The sequence below is a fragment of the Lontra canadensis genome, unplaced genomic scaffold, assembly GCF_010015895.1.
Source record: "Lontra canadensis isolate GAN:19392208 unplaced genomic scaffold, GSC_riverotter_1.0 scaffold54, whole genome shotgun sequence".
Classification (NCBI taxonomy): Eukaryota; Metazoa; Chordata; class Mammalia; order Carnivora; family Mustelidae; genus Lontra; species Lontra canadensis.
The window spans coordinates 6,438,973-6,444,461 of record NW_022631048.1 but is presented as its reverse complement, the minus strand read 5'-3'; the positions used below and the strand labels follow the sequence as shown (position 1 = coordinate 6,444,461).

At 38.8% G+C, this 5,489-nt stretch overlaps 1 pseudogene; it reads right to left on the bottom strand.

Moving 5' to 3' along the window:
- Positions 1–269: 269 nt before the first annotated feature.
- The window catches only part of LOC116877882, a 29,878-nt pseudogene continuing 24,658 nt past the window's right edge, over positions 270–5,489 (bottom strand).

Sequence of the window (5,489 nt, the reverse complement as noted above, 5' to 3'; positions counted from 1 at the left end):
GAGCTGATATCCTTCTTTGTTTTGTGAGCACCATAGCTAAGAGAAAGTTAGGCCTGAATTCACTGTCTACTCCTATAGCCAAAAAAAAACACCAAAAAACAAAAACAAAAACCTGGGATAAAAAAATTTTAATTTATCTTATTACATGCTTTCCAGCCTTTAATTGAGATGTAATTATGAAAGATCTAAAATTGTTTTAAAAAGGGGTGGTAACACAGCTATCAAAGCAATATTCAAGCATGATTTTGAGGATGCTTTCGTGTTTACAGTTAGCCTTCTTTGTCAAAAATCTTCACAATTACATGAAAAACTTTATCAACAGATTTAGAGGCATCTATTTTCTTGACTTTCCTCATTTCTTCATATAAGGCAATAATCGGCTTTGTTGACTAAAACTAGGGCTGAATTCTTTTTTCGAAGCTCTCTGTTGTCATCACTTCTACCTCTTTCCCCTCTCAAAATGTATTTCAATACAGATTTCATCATTACAGTCAAAAACCAGAATGAAAGACATATCTGCCTTCCTATTCATGGTCTTCTTCTAACCTTGGAGGTTGTCTTGATTTCTTGGAATCTTATCAATTAAGAATTTATTCTGAGCATTGGCAGCCATTGTCTGACCCATTTCCCTCTTAGCTGATGGTTATCTCAACTGGCACCATCTTTCCATCTTTAATGTACTTTTCAGTGAGCTCACTATACTGAGAATCTGGGTTCTTCCATTCATTACGAAGAAGTTCTCCTACTTACAAAGACGTATGTAACCATATTTTAGATCACTGATTTACTGTACAGAAGATGTAACTCAGGAACAGCCAGATGCATCGCTCCAGAGCTCAGAGCTTCCATGCCTTCTCAAGGCAAGTATCTGCCCTTAAATCTCCACATGTTCACCACCCCCTGGTATTATTATTTCTTTATATGGGTTTAAATTACTATCTAATGTTCCTTTATTTCAGCTTGAAAAACTCCCTATATTATTTCTTATAAGCCAAATCTGAGACAAATCCTCTCAGTTTTTGTTTATCTGGGATTGTATATCTTCTATTTCATCTTTGAAGCACAGATTTGCTGGATATTAAATTTTTCATTGCTGGTCATTTTGTTTCAGCTCTTTAAATATGCCATCCTACTGTTTTTGTTTTTTTTTTTTTTACTTTTTTTCCCTCCATGGCTTCTTCTTTAAAAAAAAAAAAAAATATTTTATTTATTTTTATGATAGAGAGAGCACAAGTAGGCAGATTGGTAGACCGAGGGGCAGGCCAAGGGAGAAGAGAAGCAGGCTCCCAGCTGAACAGAAAGCCCAATGTGGGGTTTGATTCCAGGACTCTGCAATCATGACCTGGGTGGAAGTCACATGCTTAACCGACTGAGACACCAGGCACCCCTCCCTCCATGGGTTCTTATGATAAATAATCTGTTAATCCTACTACAGATCCTTGTATAGAAAGAGTCTCATTGTCCTTGCTGTTTTCAATATTCCTTACTTGATTTTTGGCTTTTGATGGTTTTATTATGATGTGTCTAGGACTGAATCTCTTTGAATTTATTCTACTTGGAAATATATTTTTAGTTTTTTTGTATGGGTAGAGTAACAGTGTTCATCACATTTGAGAACTTTTGGCAACTATTTCCTCAAGTATTCTTCCTCTATCGCCCTTCTGGAACTCCCACAATTTGTATGTGGATATGTTCAATGGTGCTTTGTATATTTCCAAGCTTTATTTTTTTAAATTTTTTTCTTCATTTTTTATCTTCTGGTCTTCAGAGCAGATAATCTCAATTAACCCTCCTTCACGTTCACCAACTCTTTTGCTATTCAGAAGACACTGTATCTCATATATTGTACTCTTCAACTCCAGAATATTTGTTTGGTTTATTTTTACAATTTGCATTTGTATCAGTATTCTCTATTAGTGAGATATCGTTCAGATACTTTCCATTCATTCTATAGCCATGGTTCTTTTAGTTATTTAAAACATGTTTAAAATAGCTAACTTACAATTCTTGCTAGTGAGTTCAATGTTTGAGTTACTTAAGGACCATATGCACTGACTTATTTTTTGTGTGTGTGTTGACCATACTTTCCTGCTTCTTTGCATATCTTATATATTTTTCTAAGTTGGACAAATCTGTAAATCAGATTCTCCTCTTCTCAGAGTTTATTGTCGTTGTTATTGTTGCTTTTTTTCATGTTGTTGTTATTGTAACTTGTTTATCTAGTGACTTTCTCATATTAATTCTGCAAAGTCTATACTCTTCGTCATGTATAGCCACTGGAGACTCTTCAGTTAGGTCAGTGATCAACTAATGATCAGATATTGATTTTCTTAGAATAATCGGACTCCCAATTTGTGCTGAAGGCTTGTATGGCATGCATTCCATGCTCTGACAGACAGATTACAACACTGCCTTATTCTTCACGTCCCAGTTGCACACAGCCTCCAGATCAGCCAGAGGAACAAGATTAGGACAGTCTCAGATTTCTTTTCAGCATGTGCCCAGTCCTGGGCATGAATGTTTTCTAGATTCCCAAGAATATGTCAAAACTTTTCAAAGCTCTTTATGTTTATCTCACGCCACAGCTTTTCCTTTTAAGTTTTTCAGTGAGTTTCTTGTTTGCCCCAGCTACATCACCACCTGATGCAGCTGCAATGTTAAACCAATCGACACTGATTTTTTTTTCCAAACATGCCATGAAAAAGAATTGAACAAACTCCAAATCACTTCTAATACAAATAAGCCTGGTGTGATGTATTTCAAGTAACTGCCAGATACGTGAAATAATAACAATTATTTGGGCGGTTGGGAAAGCTCCAAACCTATTCTTCTCTCTCCAACAGGTATTGGCTGCTGGTTTTCATGGCTACCATTATTACAAGACTGTTGGTTTGTAAGGCTCCCTTGGAGCTAGGGACAGCAGAAGGAGGAAAGGGCAATTTAACATTTCACAAAACTCAATCTTACTGAGATTCAGTTATTTTTCTTGAATAAATATTCCTTGGATTATTGCCAGGCTTTGGTTAATTTACAGAATTCTGTAAAAGTTAAATTTAATACTTTTTACCAGCATTCTCATGCTTTTATAGAAGAGAAAATTTTCAGAGGTAACTAACCCTATTATTCTGGACGTGCTTTCCTATATATTGTTTTTCAATATCCGTAGTGGCTAATAAAGCTTCACTGAAACCAAAGACCTAAGACTCTAAATAATGGTCTTAGCATAAAAATATCTTTTAAATCCAGTGATAATGCTACAGTTTATGTATTCTGCTCTCTATATATAATATAGATATGGTTATAAATTATATATATATATTAGAAACAAGAGAGAGAAGAAGAGCAAGATATTTAAAGAAGTGACTCATACAGTTGTAGGGGCTGGTGGCAAGTCTGAATCTTGAGCAATCTGGCAGCCTGAGGATTCAGGTAGAAGTTGATTTCAGTCCTAAATTCAAAGACTGGAAACTCATGCAGAGTTTCTGCATGGCAGTCTGGAAGTAGAATTCTTTCTTCTCTGAGAAACCTCAGTCTTTGCTCTTAAAGCCTTTCGTTAATTAGATAAAGTCCATCCACATTATGAAAAATAATCTCTTTCGGCTAAAGTAAAATGTTTTAAATGTTAGTCACATCTAAAAAATACTTCTCAGCAGCTTCTGGTGTTTGACCAAAAACCATATTGAGACATAATATTAATCATCACATTTGCACATAAAGGCAGAGTTGAAATGGAATTCAAGGCTGCTGCTTCTAGTGACTTCGGGGCCTTTTCTCCTGCTCTCTTGGTTCTTCCCATCCATGTTTTGGCTTTATCTTTAGACAGGTAGATGCCGCAGTATTCCCAGAACCCTTTCATTTGTGCAGGACAAATCCTAAAGAAGAAAAACACAGTTTTTACGAGCTCTTACAAACAAACAAATGAAAAAGAATGTGCTCAAACCCCTTTCAAATATCAACTAGCATCACTTTGGGCCAAATGTTCACATACTTATTTTAGAATTAATCTCTCTCTGGGAAGACAGAATTGACTCTCTTCTTACAAGGTCCATCCTTGTAGATGAGGCTAAGGCCAGTGTATCTGAGTCCCACTGCATGGAAAAGAATAGACAACCGGACAAATTCCGGCTCCCTTGGAAATGTTGAAGGGGAATGGATACAAAGTAGAAAACTGCAATGTTCCTCATCCTCTACAAACCAAAACTGGTTCGAAAGACAACAGCAAAAACAGCAGCAGGAGCAGCCACAGGACAAAGTACAGACTGAAATAATTAAATAAGAATAGAAAAGCCTAACCAAACACTATAATAAATAAAAGTAGGGCATGACTATATCTAGAATAATGATAATTATTAAAGAATACTTTGAACAAATTATGCCAATTTTTTTATTATTTTGAATTTATTTTGTTATGAAAAGAATCTTTAGAAATTTACAAATTAAAAGTATTTATTTTGGGGGGGAGGAGTCAAGATGGCGGAGAAGTAGCAGGCTGAGACTACTTCAGGGAGCGGGAGATCAGCTAGATAGCTTATCTAAAGATTGCAAACACCTACAAATCCAATGGGAGATCGAAGAGAAGAAGAACAGCAATTCTAGAAACAGAAAATCAACGACTTTCTGAAAGGTAGGACTGGCGGAGAAGTGAATCCAAAGCGACGGGAAGATAGACCGCGGGGGGAGGGGCCGGCTCCCGGCAAGCGGCGGAGCAACGGAGCACAAAATCGGGACTTTTAAAAGTCTGTTCCGCTGAGGGACATCGCTCCAGAGGCTTAACCGGGGTGAAGCCCACGTGGGGCCAGTGTGGCCTCAGGACCTGCAGGGTCACAGAAGGATCGGGGGTGTCTGAGTGTCACAGAGCTTGCAGGTCTTAGAACGGGGAAGCCGGCTACAGAGACGGAGCCGAGGAGTGACTCTCAGCTCGGGGTTACCTTGAACCGGTCGCAGGCTCGGTCAGCTCGGAGCACGGCCGGCGGCCAGGGTGACGGGAGTAATTGGGCGCTGTTCTCTGAGGGCGCACTGAGGAGTGGGACCCCGAGCTCTCGGCTCCTCCGGGCCGGAGACTGGGAGGCCGCCATCTTCGTTCCCGTCCTCCGGACTCTACGGAAAGCGCTCAGGGAACAAAAGCTCCGAAAGCAAACCCGAGCGGATTACTCAGCCCGGCCCCTGGTAAGGGCGGTGCGACTCCGCCTGGGGCAAAGACACTTGAGAATCACTACAACAGGCCCCTCCCCCAGAAGATCAACAAGAAACCCAGCCAGGACCGAGTTCACTTACGAGGAGTGCAGTTTCAATACCAAGGAGAGCAGTGGAAATCCAGAGGAGGAGAAAGCAAAGCACGGAACTCGTGGCTTTCTCCCCATGATTCTTTAGCCTTGCAGTTAATTTAATTTTTTTCTTTTTCAATTTTTTTTTCTCTTCTTCTGCTAAATTTTTTTAACTTTTACCCTTTTCTTTTTTAACGTTTTTTAACAAGTTTATCTAATATATAT